The following is a 16,114-nucleotide window of genomic DNA, read 5'->3' as shown; positions in this document are numbered from 1 at the left end:
CTGAATCTGAAAAGCTTGCAGATTAAAACAGTCTGGCTTTTCTTCATCTTTCTGATCAGTTCTTGTTTCAACAACCAAGGAACTTGGAGCACAAATTGATTTAGTTTTTCCACTCTCCCCATCTCTAGAGCCACACCCACCCACACTGGGAAAATTCTTAGTTGAGGCAAAACCTCACGGCTTAATATCTCCAGTGCAGAAATGCTGCCGTATTCTCATCTCGTTGTTGCCATCACTAAGGCAACGCCCACCTGCCTGGGGTGACTGCACTGTATGACCTCACCTGACAACTGCGCAGCTGCATATCAGCTGTGCAGACCTGCCGCAGCATTCAGCAAACCTTGCAAAACATGGGTTTTAAAGATGGAAAGGTGTCGTTAAAGCAGCAACGCCAGGACAAAAACCAAGGTAGAGTTGCCCAGGGATATTCACGTTATACAGTCAAATCAGGGGAGAGCGCAAATGCAGTCCCCCACTACCAGAAATTATGCAGTCGAGATTCCCACATTTGGGGAATTTGCAAGGGTCAGTACAGCCGGTGTGCAATGGCTGAGCCTCGTCCTGGGTGAACCACCTTCTTGATCATGGTATCTCCCCTGCCAGGTAAGTATGAGTTGGAACTGTCAGAGGCTGACACCTCTTTTCCAGGTGCCTCACTCGGCCGGACGGTGCAGCAAATTCAACTGTCTGCAGTGCCATGCCAGCAGCTAACCTGAATCTGAAAAGCTTGCAGATTAAAACAGTCCGGCTTTTCTTCATCTTTCTGATCAGTTCTTGTTTCAACAACCAAGGAACTTGGAGCACAAATTGATTTAGTTTTTCCACTCTCCCCGTCTCTAGAGCCACACCCACCCACACTGGGAAAATTCTTAGTTGAGGCAAACCCTCACGGCTTAATATCTCCAGTGCAGAAATGCTGCCGTATTCTCATCTCGTTGTTGCCATCACTAAGGCAACGCCCACCTGCCTGGGGTGACTGCACCGTATGACCTCACCTGACAACTGCGCAGCTGCATATCAGCTGTGCAGACCTGCCGCAGCATTCAGCAAACCTTGCAAAACATGGGTTTTAAAGATGGAAAGGTGTCGTTAAAGCAGCAACGCCAGGACAAAAACCAAGGTAGAGTTGCCCAGGGATATTTACGTTATACAGTCAAGTCTGGGGAGAGCGCGAACGCAGTCCCCCACTACCAGAAATTATGCAGTCGAGATTCCCACATTTGGGGAATTCGCAAGGGTCAGTACAGCCGGTGTGCAATGGCTGAGCCTCGTCCTGGGTGAACCACCTTCTTGATCATGGTGTCTCCCCTGCCAGGTAAGTATGAGTTGGAACTGTCAGAGGCTGACACCTCTTTTCCAGGTGCCTCACTCGGCCGGACGGTGCAGCAAATTCAACTGTCTGCAGTGCCATGCCAGCAGCTAACCTGAATCTGAAAAGCTTGCAGATTAAAACAGTCCGGCTTTTCTTCATCTTTCTTTCTTCTTGTTTCAACAACCAAGGAACTTGGAGCACAAATTGATTTAGTTTTTCCACTCTCCCCGTCTCTAGAGCCACACCCACCCACACTGGGTAAATTCTTAGTTGAGGCAAACCCTCACGGCTTAATATCTCCAGTGCAGAAATGCTGCCGTATTCTCATCTCTTTGTTGCCATCACTAAGGCAACGCCCACCTGCCTGGGGTGACTGCACCGTATGACCTCACCTGACAACTGCGCAGCTGCATATCAGCTGTGCAGACCTGCCGCAGCATTCAGCAAACCTTGCAAAACATGGGTTTTAAAGATAGAAAGGTGTTGTTAAAGCAGCAACGCCAGGACAAAAACAAAGGTAGAGTTGCCCAGGGATATTTACGTTATACAGTCAAATCAGGGGAGAGCGCGAACGCAGTCCCCCACTACCAGAAATTATGCAGTCGAGATTCCCACATTTGGGGAATTCGCAAGGGTCAGTACAGCCGGTGTGCAATGGCTGAGCCTCGTCCTGGGTGAACCACCTTCTTGATCATGGTATCTCCCCTGCCAGGTAAGTATGAGTTGGAACTGTCAGAGGCTGACACCTATTTTCCAGGTGCCTCACTCGGCCGGACGGTGCAGCAAATTCAACTGTCTGCAGTGCCATGCCAGCAGCTAACCTGAATCTGAAAAGCTTGCAGATTAAAACATTCCGGCTTTTCTTCATCTTTCTGATCAGTTCTTGTTTCAACAACCAAGGAACTTGGAGCACAAATTGATTTAGTTTTTCCACTCTCCCCGTCTCTAGAGCCACACCCACCCACACTGGGTAAATTCTTAGTTGAGGCAAACCCTCACGGCTTAATATCTCCAGTGCAGAAATGCTGCCGTATTCTCATCTCGTTGTTGCCATCACTAAGGCAACGCCCACCTGCCTGGGGTGACTGCACCGTATGACCTCACCTGACAACTGCGCAGCTGCATATCAGCTGTGCAGACCTGCCGCAGCATTCAGCAAACCTTGCAAAACATGGGTTTTAAAGATAGAAAGGTGTTGTTAAAGCAGCAACGCCAGGACAAAAACAAAGGTAGAGTTGCCCAGGGATATTTACGTTATACAGTCAAATCAGGGGAGAGCGCGAACGCAGTCCCCCACTACCAGAAATTATGCAGTCGAGATTCCCACATTTGGGGAATTCGCAAGGGTCAGTACAGCCGGTGTGCAATGGCTGAGCCTCGTCCTGGGTGAACCACCTTCTTGATCATGGTATCTCCCCTGCCAGGTAAGTATGAGTTGGAACTGTCAGAGGCTGACACCTATTTTCCAGGTGCCTCACTCGGCCGGACGGTGCAGCAAATTCAACTGTCTGCAGTGCCATGCCAGCAGCTAACCTGAATCTGAAAAGCTTGCAGATTAAAACATTCCGGCTTTTCTTCATCTTTCTGATCAGTTCTTGTTTCAACAACCAAGGAACTTGGAGCACAAATTGATTTAGTTTTTCCACTCTCCCCATCTCTAGAGCCACACCCACCCACACTGGGAAAATTCTTAGTTGAGGCAAACCCTCACGGCTTAATATCTCCAGTGCAGAAATGCTGCCGTATTCTCATCTCGTTATTGCCATCACTAAGGCAATGCCCACCTGCCTGGGGTGACTGCACTGTATGACCTCACCTGACAACTGCGCAGCTGCATATCAGCTGTGCAGACCTGCCGCAGCATTCAGCAAACCTTGCAAAACATGGGTTTTAAAGATGGAAAGGTGTCGTTAAAGCAGCAACGCCAGGACAAAAACCAAGGTAGAGTTGCCGAGGGATATTCACGTCATACAGTCAAATCAGGGGAGAGCGCGAACGCAGTCCCCCACTACCAGAAATTATGCAGTCGAGATTCCCACATTTGGGGAATTTGCAAGGGTCAGTACAGCCGGTGTGCAATGGCTGAGCCTCGTCCTGGGTGAACCACCTTCTTGATCATGGTATCTCCCCTGCCAGGTAAGTATGAGTTTGAACTGTCAGAGGCTGACACCTCTTTTCCAGGTGCCTCACTCGGCCGGACGGTGCAGCAAATTCAACTGTCTGCAGTGCCATGCCAGCAGCTAACCTGAATCTGAAAAGCTTGCAGATTAAAACACTCCGGCTTTTTTTCATCTTTCTGATCAGTTCTTGTTTCAACAACCAAGGAACTTGGAGCACAAATTGATTTAGTTTTTCCACTCTCCCCATCTCTAGAGCCACACCCACCCACACTGGGAAAATTCTTAGTTGAGAGGCAAAACCTCACGGCTTAATATCTCCAGTGCAGAAATGCTGCCGTATTCTCATCTTGTTGTTGCCATCACTAAGGCAACGCCCACCTGCCTGGGGTGACTGCACCGTATGACCTCACCTGACAACTGCGCAGCTGCATATCAGCTGTGCAGACCTGCCGCAGCATTCAGCAAACCTTGCAAAACATGGGTTTTAAAGATGGAAAGGTGTCGTTAAAGCAGCATCGCCAGGACAAAAACCAAGGTAGAGTTGCCCAGGGATATTCACGTTATACAGTCAAATCAGGGGAGAGCGCGAACGCAGTCCCCCACTACCAGAAATTATGCAGTCGAGATTCCCACATTTGGGGAATTCGCAAGGGTCAGTACAGCCGGTGTGCAATGGCTGAGCCTCGTCCTGGGTGAACCACCTTCTTGATCATGGTATCTCCCCTGCCAGGTAAGTATGAGTTGGAATTGTCAGAGGCTGACACCTCTTTTCCAGGTGCCTCACTCGGCCGGACGGTGCAGCAAATTCAACTGTCTGCAGTGCCATGCCAGCAGCTAACCTGAATCTGAAAAGCTTGCAGATTAAAACAGTCTGGCTTTTCTTCATCTTTCTGATCAGTTCTTGTTTCAACAACCAAGGAACTTGGAGCACAAATTGATTTAGTTTTTCCACTCTCCCCATCTCTAGAGCCACACCCACCCACACTGGGAAAATTCTTAGTTGAGCCAAACCCTCACGGCTTAATATCTCCAGTGCAGAAATGCTGCCGTATTCTCATCTCGTTGTTGCCATCACTAAGGCAACGCCCACCTGCCTGGGGTGACTGCACTGTATGACCTCACCTGACAACTGCGCAGCTGCATATCAGCTGTGCAGACCTGCCGCATCATTCAGCAAACCTTGCAAAACATGGGTTTTAAAGATGGAAAGGTGTCGTTAAAGCAGCAACGCCAGGACAAAAACCAAGGTAGAGTTGCCCAGGGATATTCACATTATACAGTCAAATCAGGGTAGAGCGCGAACGCAGTCCCCCACTACCAGAAATTATGCAGTCGAGATTCCCACATTTGGGGAATTCGCAAGGGTCAGTACAGCCGGTGTGCAATGGCTGAGCCTCGTCCTGGGTGAACCACCTTCTTGATCATGGTATCTCCCCTGCCAGGTAAGTATGAGTTGGAATTGTCAGAGGCTGACACCTCTTTTCCAGGTGCCTCACTCGGCCGGACGGTGCAGCAAATTCAACTGTCTGCAGTGCCATGCCAGCAGCTAACCTGAATCTGAAAAGCTTGCAGATTAAAACAGTCTGTCTTTTCTTCATCTTTCTGATCAGTTCTTGTTTCAACAACCAAGGAACTTGGAGCACAAATTGATTTAGTTTTTCCACTCTCCCCATCTCTAGAGCCACACCCACCCACACTGGGAAAATTCTTAGTTGAGGCAAAACCTCACGGCTTAATATCTCCAGTGCAGAAATGCTGCCGTATTCTCATCTCGTTGTTGCCATCACTAAGGCAACGCCCACCTTCCTGGGGTGACTGCACTGTATGACCTCACCTGACAACTACGCAGCTGCATATCAGCTGTGCAGACCTGCCGCAGCATTCAGCAAACCTTGCAAAACATGGGTTTTAAAGATGGAAAGGTGTCGTTAAAGCAGCATCGCCAGGACAAAAACCAAGGTAGAGTTACCCAGGGATATTCACGTTATACAGTCAAATCAGGGGAGAGCGCGAACGCAGTCCCCCACTACCAGATATTATGCAGTCGAGATTCCCACATGTGGGGAATTCGCAAGGGTCAGTACAGCCGGTGTGCAATGGCTGAGCCTTGTCCTGGGTGAACCACCTTCTTGATCATGGTATCTCCCCTGCCAGGTAAGTATGAGTTGGAATTGTCAGAGGCTGACACCTCTTTTCCAGGTGCCTCACTCGGCCGGACACATGCCAACTAACAAGTAAGCCCAATCAGACTCTAAAACCTGCTCCTCTATTACCAATTCCAGCAGTCAATCAACCTTTTGAGCATGTGATCGTGGACTGTTTGGGCCCCCTCCCTCGCTTGAAATCCGGTACTATCTATCTTCTCACTGTAATGTGCCAAGCCACTCGCTATCCAGCAGCATACCCGTTGCGTACCATCACTGCTAGGTCGGTGGTGAGAGCGTTGTCACAATTCATCTCTATATTTGGCATTCCAAAAATCATTCAAAGTGACCAGGGTTCGAATTTCTCCTCACACCTTTTCTCTCAAGTGTTGAAGCAGCTTAACATCAAGCATAACAAAGCATCTGCGTATCATGCACAAAGTCACGGAGCATTAGAACGTTTCCATCAAACGTTGAAGTCGTTGCTACGTTCAAATTGCATTCAAATGGAAGGTGACTGGGAGGAGGGTTTGCCCTGGTTAATGCTTGCGGCTAGGGAAGTAGTTCAAGAGAGTACAGGGTTTAGCCCAAATGACTTGGTGTTCGGCCATACTGTACGAGGTCCGTTAGCCATTTTGAGGGACCAGTGGATGGGGGAGGACCCTCCCCGGAACCTGTTAGACTATGTGAATGGTTTTCGGCGTAGACTTTAGGCAGCTGGCGAACTGGCCAGGGAGAAAATGGAGCATGTGCAGGGAAAAATGAAAAAGCTCTATGATAGACGTACGGAACGGTGGGTTTTCAGTCCTGGTGATCGAGTACTGGCGCTGTTGCCCATCATAGGCTCGCCATTTCAAGCCAAATTTAATGGCCCACACACAGTTTTAAGGAAGCTTTCCGATTTAAATATTTGATTTCGACTCCAGAGCGCAGGAAAACCACCCAATTGTGTCATGTGAACCTGTTAAAACCATATTATGAGCGTGCGTCAAAATCACCTGGGTATGGTGCACAGGTTATCGCGGCGAATTCTCATCCAGCATGTTTAGCAACTAGAGCATCAGAAGTCACTACACCTTTGTTGGTGAGTGAGGTGGAGGCGGATGGGTTACCAGCTGTTGATCAAGCATTAACACATGGGCGGCTGAAAAACTCTGAGGCTCTCTGTAACCTTGAGGCATTGTTGCAACATCTGCCAGAGTTAGAAAGGGCAGAGTTGGCAGAGTTGATTAGGTCTTTACCATGTTTGTTTGGTGATACGCCTACTCAGACCCTCCTTATTGAACACGATATTGAGGTGGGAGATGTTCAGCCTATTCGTCAACGTTTTTTTCGTGTCAATGCTGAAAAACCCAGGTATCTGGATGCCGAAATTAAGTATATGTTGGAGAATGGAATAGCTGAGCCATCCTCCTCAAGCTGGGCATCGCCTTGCATCACGGTACCCAAAGCAGACGGCACACCAAGGTTTTGCACTGACTTCAGGAAAGTTAATGCTGTCACCAGACCTGACTCGTTCCCACTTCCTCGTATGGAAGATTGTGTAGATGAGGTTGGTCATGCTAAGTTTGTAAGTAAGTTTGATATATTGAAAGGGTACTGACAGGTCCCTTTAACTCAGCGGGCCCATGAAATTTCTGCATTTGTGACACCGCACAGTTTGTTTTCTTACAAGGTTATGCCTTTTGGCTTGAGAAATGCGCCAGCGACATTTCAACGCCTTATGACTCGTGTTCTGGGGGACCTGGAGGGTTGCGCTGTCTATTTGGATGACGTGGTGGTGTTTTCTGACTCTTGGCGTCAGCATGTCGAGCGCATCAGGGCGCTGTTCGGTCGCTTGGCTGAGGCCTGTCTCACCGTGAACCTCTCAAAATTTGAGTTTGCCAAGGCGACAGTGACTTATCTTGGCCGAGTTGTGGGTCAGGGGTGCGTCCGTCCTGTGGCTGCTAAAGTGAGCGTGGTTGAAAATTATCCGGTACCAACCACGAAAAAGGAACTGTTGCGGTTTCTTGGATTAGTGGGTTACTACAGGTGTTTTTATCGCAATTTTTCCACTGTTACATCGCCACTCACTAACCTTTTGAAGGCAAAGGCAGTGTATATATGGACCCCTGAATGTCAACAGGCTTTTGAGAACATTAAAGCCTTGTTATGTACAGCTCCTGTTCTTGAGGCACCACGGTTTGACCGCCCTTTTTCACTGCAGGTAGATGCGAGTCACGTGGGTGCAGGTGCTGTTCTATTGCAAGCTGATGATCTGGGTGTTGATAAGCCAGTGAGTTTTTTTTCCCCAAAAAGTTTAACTCCTACCAACTAAATTATTCAATCATCGAAAAGGAGGCACTAGCTTTGATATGGGCTTTGAAACATTTTGACGTGTATGTAGTTTCAGGCACTACACCCGTGGTGGTCTACACGGATCACAATCCACTAACCTTTTTGAACTCCTTGCAGTGTCCAAACCAGAGACTGATACGATGGTCTGTGATGTTGCAGTCTTATGGGTTGGACATCCGATTCATAAAAGGATCAGAGAATGTGGTGGCGGATGCCCTCTCTCGGGCCATTAGAAGTATGGGTTGGCGAGGGACCTGGTGTGTTAGGACAACTTTGATCGGTTGATGTCCCCTTCCAGTTCCGCTTGCGGTGTCTGTTCCTGCCTCCTGTCTTTCTCCTCTTAAATGCTCACAGAAATCCTAGGCAAATCTCTGTTGCTGAGGAGCAAGAGTTTGGTGTGCTGGGGGCAGATGGCAGTGGTTGGACTTTAAACTGCTAATGGGGCAAGTGTTTTTTCTCTGATTTGTTTTTTTTGATAACTTTTCATTGAGCATTTAATAGTGCTGGTTGTGTGTTGTACCTACTAGGTTTTTTACATATTTCGGTTCCCTATATTGAACCTCTTTTTAGGGGGACATGTGCTGGGCATGTCTCTCTCCTCCCTCTTTCTTTGGCTGTGTTCGAAACCGCCTACTACATACTTGAAAATGGCATACTCATCGATCTGACAGTATGCAGAGCGTTTACACACAGTGCACTTCACTCCTGCCCGAGCCGAAATCAGCCGGCCTGAAAAGCTGATTTCGCTTAAGCTATAAACTCTGTAAATATATAACTTTAGCAACATTTGAAACATTTTCAGATGAGAAAGTAGTCATTTAGACCCCCAAGGTGTTAAAAATCTGACAAAATACTGGCTATTTACAATTTTGTTCCCATGAATTCGGCGCTACAAAAGCTAGCCGCAGTGAGCAACGCACTTCCGGTTTCGCCGTTTTGACTGCTCTCGTCCCGTTAACGGAATTTGACTGTTCAAATGGCGATGGCTCACATTACGTTGCATCTTGGGTATTTTGAGTGTGACAAGTAACCTCATGATGAATACTCAACATTTCGGCGAATCTAGTATATATCTAGTGTACATCCGGGAACTTAAAAAAGTATGACTAGTAGGAATAGTAGGAAAAGTAGGTGGTTTCGAACACAGCCTTTGTCTCCTCCCTCAGACCAGGAAGCTGATTGGAGTGTGCAGCAGTGATTGCGGCAGCTCGTACACCTGGCCGTCTGTGGGAGTGGATTTAAGCCGCCTTATTTTGTTAATTCTTCCCTTTTGGTTCCTGGCTGGGTTTGTGAGAACAGCATTGTGTTTTGGGATTGTTTGCTTTATCCTTTTGTTATGTTTCGCACCATACAACACCTTTGCCGCACATTTATGCTCCATAACACCACTACACTACTGATGACTGATTGCCACATCCCATTGTTTTACTTTTGTTGAATTCGTAGCTTAAGTTCGAATTGTTTTAAATAAATTTGATTTCCTTATAACTTACAAACCGTGTGCTTCCTCCTTTTTGATATGGCTTTTGAGCCAGGTCGCGTCATTAGTAAAAGCAAAGGTAAAATCACAGCTTTGATGATTAAAACCTTTCCTTCAATGGTCAGTCCTCTAAGTCCCCAGTACCCTAGTCTTTGCTTGACTTTCCCTACCACGTCTGGCCAATTTGATGACCCTCCTCCTTCCCTGTCAAATTTAATCCCCAGTACCCCGGGACTCTCACCCCATTGATTCGGTGGTCCCTTCTCAAGCTCTGTGCCAGTGGTTCCACACAGATGATGTAGAGGAGGGCAGATAACGGACAACCCTGACGGACACCGCAGTGGATGTTTACTGCTTTCGTCAGATGCCCATTAACTAGGAATTTGCTGGTAATGCCCCGGTACAGCAGACCCACCCAAGCTATAAACCTTTCTGGGAACCCCATTTTTTGCAGTACCTGGAAAAGGTACTGGTGCGAGACCCGATCAAAGGCTTTCTCAAAGTCTAAATTTAGGACTGCTAGCCGAATGTTTCTGTCTCTCGCATAACAGATGGTGTCTCGGATCAGTACGAGGCTGTCGGTTATCTTCCTCCCCGGGATGGCACAGGCTTGATCCGGGTGAATTAGGTCTTCTAAAAACAAGGACATACGTGAGGCTAAAAGTTTACTAAAAAGTTTACAGTCAAAGTTTAAAAGTGTAATCGGTCTCCAATTCTTCAAGTCAGTCTTGTCTTTTTTTTTGTGAAGAAGAGTCACTATCCCTGCTCTAAAACTGTCAGGAAGTCGCTCAAGTTGCTCAAATTCCATAAAAACAGTAAACAAGTCAGGTGCTAAAATATCCCAAAAGGTCAAATAAAATTCCAAGGGAAGTCCATCTTGTCCTGGGGACTTCCCTTTCTTAAAATTTGTAAAACATTTATTTAACTCTGAAATTGTAAAATCTTGGGTTAAAAGCACACTGTCTTTTACTGTTTTTTCTGTGACATTTAAAACTTCTGTCATGGTGTCCATTTCAACAGGTTTTTGTTCGTACAATTCACGATAAAATTGTTCAACAGCTTGTTTAATTTCTTCCATTGAATCAACTGTGCACCCGTTCTCTTTTGTTAGCTTTAAAATGCCCCCCCCTTTATTCACAATTTTCTTAAAAAAATACCTTGTGCACTTCTCTCCTTCCTCTATTTCTCGTTCCCTGCTTCTTAAAATGACACCCTTACTTTTAATATCTGCTAAAACCGACATGTCTGTTTTCACTTGTTTAATTTCATCATTAAAATCCATCCCTTGTTGGTTTAATTTAAAATAGCGCTGTAGTCGCTTCTGCAGTCCCATCATGCGTCTGTTTTCCCTATTCTTTTTTCTCCTACCTGCCTGTCTAAAGAAAGTCTGGGTCTTTTCCTTCACCATTTCCCACCAGTGTGCACGTGTATCGTAAAAGTCTTGAATGGTCTGCCACTCGTGGTACTGCTCCCGGTACTGACTAACTATTTCATCTTCTTTTAAAAGGGAGCAGTTTAGTTTCCACAGACCACTTCCGGAAGTCACACCCGAAGATAGTGATAGGGTGCAGGAAAGCATCAGGTGATCAGAAAAGAAAACGGGGGTCAATCTAGCATCGGTTGGTGGGCAGTCCCGTGTAAAAAGGTAATCTATACGAGAGGCTCTGGTGCCATCACCACTGAACCAGGTGAAGCCCTCCTCTCTGGGATGCATGGTTTTAAAACAGTCCTGAAGTTTAAAATCCTTGCATATGCCCTGTAATAAAACCGATGTTTTGTCAACGTTAAAAAATTCCCCTGCTCTTTTTCTGTCACTCCTGCTTAAAATACAGTTAAAATCACCCCCTAAAACTAGTGGTGCCCTACCTAGCATGTGGGACTGCAGGTCTTCTAAAAGGTCATACCGGTCATTTTTTTCGTTAAAGCCATAAATATTTAAGAGGTTAAAATCTTGAAATCTTAAAATGTCTTAAAAGCAGTTATGTAATTTCTTGTGAACGGAGCTCTTCCTTCACTTCTACAGGTGAGAGGCGAGGGTGTTGAGCTCTATTCCCCGGTCGGACTCTGGGGGTTGGCCTCTGTTGCAAGGTTTTGTTAAACTTTGAGTCTCTAGGGGTTGATTGCAGAACTACATTTAAAAAAGAGACCTCATTTGGTGAATTGGAGGGGAAGACTCTGGGCTCCTCCACAGATGAACTGTCTGAGGTAGTCCCAGCTCTTCCCCTCTTCTCTGAGACTATAGGACAGGGGTGTCGAATTCATTTTCACCGAGGGCCACATCAGCATAATTGTTGCCCTCAAAGGGCCAGATGTAACTTATAAATGTAACTACTCCTAAATGTTAAATAACTCTGAATTTATTACTTATTCAAGTTACAAATATTACATATATATTTGCATAGATGTAAAAAAAATACATGTTTGCTTGTTGTTCTGTTATTATATCATAAATCCTTTTAATTTGTCAGGTGATGAAACCCACATCAACTCCATCCGTCAATGATCAAACTATCCAAGTGAATAAAGAAAAGTTATGACATTTGCTTTGTTCCAAACTTGAAATAGCAAACAAAGCTAGCTTTTACTGCCGCATTGTTTCCAGTTTTAGCGAACACATTCTGCTGCGATTGCAGTTTTCCTTTTAATTCTTTGGCAGTTTGGTGTTTTTCTTGATGCCTAATGTTGGCTCTGAGCTCCGTGTTTGGTCTCAGAATGCGGACGTAGATCGTACTCTTTGACAACAGGCACCGCCTCACAACACAAAAGACATACCGTTTCTTCTCCTTGAAGCAAAAACATGTATTTGCCTTCCAATCTTTCTTGAAACAGAAAAATTGATGCAGATGGAAGGGCATCTGCATCAATATTTCTCTTCCTGGACATTTTGGGAACATTATTTGTATTTCTCAATTCAGCTTGTTGGGAAAATCACATCGATTTAGAAACATTGCAGTCCAGTTCGCGCGTAACATAATCAGCATGCATTGTGTGGAAATGTAGCTTTTGGTCACTGCACGTATTTGACTTTATTTTGATTTTATTTTTAGACAATCAGACCTTTTAAGCTCTCGCAGGCCACATTTGGCCCGCGGGCCTTGAGTTTGACACTATATGCTATAGGAGAATCAGTGGACAATTCTGATGCAAGCCTCTTTGTTTGCTGGGCATCTGGGAGGGAGGCATCCTCGCTATCATCCTGTGATTGGACTTCTTCACATTCTGAACTAGCTCCGCCTTCTGCCTGCACCACCTCCTCCTCTCCAGAGCTCTCCATTGGTGGGGGTGTAGCAGGCCCCTCCCCCTCCTCGGCCTCACCTGACTGCTGTCCACCATTCAGAGGTTTTGGCGGGAAGTTTGAATTTTCCAGCTACTGTTTCAAGTAGCTCGTTAACTGCCTTGTCTGCCCTCCATTTCCTTCCCGCGTTTTTTTGGATTTCAATTTGTTGGCAAAGGATTTTGGGCAATCTCTGAAGAGGTGGTTTAATTCTCCACAGAGATTGCACTTTCTGCCATTAGTACACCAGGTGCCTGTGCTCCCCATATTTGCAGCAGAGTTTGGGCTGTCCCTGGTTGTGGATGTAGCCTCTGTTTTCTCCCAAGACAATCATTGATGGGAGATGTTTCAGGCCCTGGAAGCCCTGGGGGTCTTGCCATTGTTGGATGGGGACCCTCCAGGCGCAGTTCCAGATGCCATCGACATCCCTCACCTTCATTGCTTGGCCTTTAACAGTGCAGAATCTTCCCAACCATATACAGATATCTTCTGCGTTCAACATTTCATTGAACATTCTGACAATTACTGTCTTCAGAGTATTGTCAGTAAACGCAGAAAACTGGGCTTGCACATTTACAAATCTCGTCCAAAACTCCTGCAGCAAAGCTGCAGTGCGAAAACCAAATTCCTTGTTAAAAGGCAATTACAGGATGCAATTCAAATCGTCTGGCTTGAAGTTCAATGTTTTTTGGATTAGCTTCCGGGAGAAGTCCAATCTGGAAATCTCTATAAGCTTTCCTTCCTTTTCTTTAAATAAAAATCTAGCGCTGTGGTGCCTCCTGATGCCAGCATAGTTAGCCGACATGATGGAGGCACCACAAACAGTTTTAAACAAAAAGCTTAAAAGAACAATAATAAATATCACACTAAAAACCCAATAAAAGAGTAAAAATTGGATAAAAAAGTACTAAAAGGGATACTTACCTTCCTCTCCTAAAAAAACGGGACACCGACCTTGTTTCAGCTGAAACTCCTTGGACGAGTTCAAAAAAGTAAAAACTTGAAAAAAGGGGGTAATACAGGAACATTTTTTGATAAAGAACACCAAATACAAAGAGTTGGAATAATTTGACCAAACACAAAATTAACCTCCAAAGCGTGAGAATTTAATGCTGAAATGCATAAAATCATCCACCCAAAGGTGGCGATCGCAGTCTTAGCCAAAAAGCCGAGAAGCGATTTTAGAAGTCAGGAAACAATGGCTCCCTGAAACTACCACCATGTACCGCTGGTTTTGTTATTTCACAAGAGTTGGGAATAGTGCACCGTTCCCGGCGGCACTGCAGTACCGGGTCGATGCGTGGAGTGAACGGAGCAAGCCCCTTTTTCAACCCCTGTGCCTAAAAATCCATTTAATATGTAGTCCTCATATAGAGGACGTATCAGATATTAAACTGATAAGAACAGATTTTTTTTTTCTTTTGAAAAAATTTATTGACACTAATACATTGAAACAAAAAGAGAAGGGAGGAAAAGGAGTGCCTGATTTTTATTTGTTTTTAGCAAGCAGATACACTACACTGCACATCCTACAGGCCACAGACCCATCCGGAAACCCCAAAACTAAAGCAATGACATGATTCTGGATGGGTTCTTACCTCAGAAGACTGAAGATTTTACCCACCGACCTAAAAGTGCCTGTGTCTTTTAGCCTGCCACCATCCTATGCTTTTATCCAGACGTTCTTAAAGCATTTTAACTTGGAGGCAGAGGAGTTGCATGTTTTAACAAACCACCGCTCTTTGATTTCTGTTGTGCAGGAGCGGGAACCAGTGAGTCCAGTGCGTGGGCTCGCGTTCGGCGAGCCCTCAACAGTTTGGTGCAACGTCAACCATTCCGCTCTCCCAAACAGACTCCGGGACCTGTCGTGGATGGTGGCTCATGAGATCCTGCCAGTCAGGTCCGTTATGCACTCCCGGGGATTGTCAGCGATCTCAACCTGCGCATGCTGCGCATGCAGATCCCCCCCGTGGCTGTGATCCGGATGGCCGCAGCGGCGGCTAAAGCGGCCGGAGCTGCAGGCGGCGGGCCTAGGACACATCCACAAAGAAGAATCGCCTCTGTGCCCATTCGGATGAAGGAGCCGGAGCTACACACAAAAAGGTCAAAGCAGCGACGGCCTGGCTCTCCGGGTGTGGCAGGTGGGAAGGAGCAACAGGGTGGGGATCTCCTCTGAGCACCACGACAGGATCCCGAGAGACCTACTGTTTGGGGGAGCGAAATGAGTTTCCCTGGGTAGGGACTCACTGCGCTCCTGCACAAAAAATGGACTTGGAAGAGAGCATTTTAACTAATGCACTCCTTTTTAAAGAAACTCAATACAAACTGCTACTCGCATGAGAACTACTTCACATGTAACTTTTACCTTAGACAACATTGACCTTATCTATAACATCCCATGAAAAACTTGTTTTATTGTTGTTGTTTTAAATGTGGTTATACAGATTACACTTATTTATTGATGTTTTTATTCATAGGTAAAACATATGTCTTAAATATGAAGTTTTTATGAAAATGTGATGTATTATTGCCAATAAATTTTTTCAAAAGAAAAAAAAAATCTGTTCTTATCAGTTTAATATCTGATACGTCCTCTATATGAGGACTACATATTAAATGGATTTTTAGGCACAGGGGTTGAAAAAGGGGCTTGCTCCGTTCACTCCACGCATCGACCCGGTACTGCAGTGCCGCCGGGAACGGTGCACTCTTCCCAACTCTTGTGAAATAACAAAACCAGCGGTACATGGTGGTAGTTTCAGGGAGCCGTTGTATTCTGACTTCTAAAATAGAACTATAATGTTTAGAAAAGACGCAGCTTATGAGCACGTCGTGGGATTGAGCTTCCCTGGTTTCTCTGTATGACCATGAACACAAAACTACACACAGAGAACAGAGGAGCTTGACAGACACACACTAAGTTATCTGAGAGTCCCATTTTCAGCTGCAGAGAACAATCACATCAGGGAAGTCGACGTGCAGGCTCAACATCAGCCTTTCTAGCCAACTCTCTGGTAAAATAGGGGCAACGTATGGTTCCAGCACCTATGTAACACATATTTGTCACGGGGACTGTGGCTTACGGCCACACCGCCCTGAACACGCCCGATCTCGTCCGAACTCGGAAGCCTAGCAGGGTCGGGCCTGGTTAGTACTTGGATGGGAGACCGCTTGGGAATACCAGGTGCTGTAAGCATTTTTCTCTTCTCTCTGCATGTCTTTTGTTGAAACATCTGTTGATCACCCTGTGATCCATCTTGCTGATCCTGGATCTGCTAAGATGTCCCAGGTCATTGTTGCCTTTGATCCTCAGACATTTAACTTTGTCCTGACAAAGGAGCAGTTCCAAAAAGTCAAACAGGGACTGCCTTTGCATTTGACGCAGTCAAACTGCATGCGCCTGGAGAAGCCAAAAGGCTTACAGCACCTGGTATTCCCAGGCGGTCT

The 16,114-nt window shown here is 46.0% G+C and overlaps 9 non-coding genes and 2 pseudogenes across 9 annotated transcripts; 2 read left to right on the top strand and 9 right to left on the bottom strand.

Annotated features, from left to right (window-relative positions):
* Nucleotides 1-447: 447 nt before the first annotated feature.
* On the bottom strand, nucleotides 448-611 carry LOC142366400 (U1 spliceosomal RNA). Its single transcript, XR_012766807.1, has one exon. It is a non-coding gene; the product is annotated as a U1 spliceosomal RNA (small nuclear RNA).
* Nucleotides 612-1,159: 548 nt separating this feature from the next.
* On the bottom strand, nucleotides 1,160-1,323 carry LOC142402546 (U1 spliceosomal RNA). Its single transcript, XR_012773390.1, has one exon. It is a non-coding gene; the product is annotated as a U1 spliceosomal RNA (small nuclear RNA).
* A 545-nt stretch (nucleotides 1,324-1,868) lies between these two features.
* Nucleotides 1,869-2,032, bottom strand: LOC142402265 (U1 spliceosomal RNA). Its single transcript, XR_012773327.1, has one exon. It is a non-coding gene; the product is annotated as a U1 spliceosomal RNA (small nuclear RNA).
* A 548-nt stretch (nucleotides 2,033-2,580) lies between these two features.
* On the bottom strand, nucleotides 2,581-2,744 carry LOC142402258 (U1 spliceosomal RNA). Its single transcript, XR_012773326.1, has one exon. It is a non-coding gene; the product is annotated as a U1 spliceosomal RNA (small nuclear RNA).
* A 548-nt stretch (nucleotides 2,745-3,292) lies between these two features.
* LOC142366109 (U1 spliceosomal RNA) lies at nucleotides 3,293-3,456 on the bottom strand. Its single transcript, XR_012766720.1, has one exon. It is a non-coding gene; the product is annotated as a U1 spliceosomal RNA (small nuclear RNA).
* A 550-nt stretch (nucleotides 3,457-4,006) lies between these two features.
* Nucleotides 4,007-4,170, bottom strand: LOC142402252 (U1 spliceosomal RNA). The gene has a single exon (XR_012773325.1). It is a non-coding gene; the product is annotated as a U1 spliceosomal RNA (small nuclear RNA).
* Nucleotides 4,171-4,718: 548 nt separating this feature from the next.
* On the bottom strand, nucleotides 4,719-4,882 carry LOC142366246 (U1 spliceosomal RNA). The gene has a single exon (XR_012766764.1). It is a non-coding gene; the product is annotated as a U1 spliceosomal RNA (small nuclear RNA).
* A 548-nt stretch (nucleotides 4,883-5,430) lies between these two features.
* Nucleotides 5,431-5,594, bottom strand: LOC142366366 (U1 spliceosomal RNA). Its single transcript, XR_012766798.1, has one exon. It is a non-coding gene; the product is annotated as a U1 spliceosomal RNA (small nuclear RNA).
* Nucleotides 5,595-13,922: 8,328 nt separating this feature from the next.
* On the bottom strand, nucleotides 13,923-14,102 carry LOC142370430 (U2 spliceosomal RNA; annotated as a pseudogene).
* Nucleotides 14,103-15,200: 1,098 nt separating this feature from the next.
* On the top strand, nucleotides 15,201-15,380 carry LOC142370328 (U2 spliceosomal RNA; annotated as a pseudogene).
* A 364-nt stretch (nucleotides 15,381-15,744) lies between these two features.
* Nucleotides 15,745-15,863, top strand: LOC142400928 (5S ribosomal RNA). The gene has a single exon (XR_012773001.1). It is a non-coding gene; the product is annotated as a 5S ribosomal RNA (ribosomal RNA).
* The last annotated feature ends 251 nt before the right edge of the window (nucleotides 15,864-16,114 follow it).

Source organism: Odontesthes bonariensis, chromosome 2 (genome assembly GCF_027942865.1).
Source record: "Odontesthes bonariensis isolate fOdoBon6 chromosome 2, fOdoBon6.hap1, whole genome shotgun sequence".
In the NCBI taxonomy this organism is placed as follows: domain Eukaryota; kingdom Metazoa; phylum Chordata; class Actinopteri; order Atheriniformes; family Atherinopsidae; genus Odontesthes; species Odontesthes bonariensis.
The sequence above is the reverse complement of the archived record's forward strand: the minus strand, read 5'-3'. Positions and strand labels throughout refer to the sequence as shown.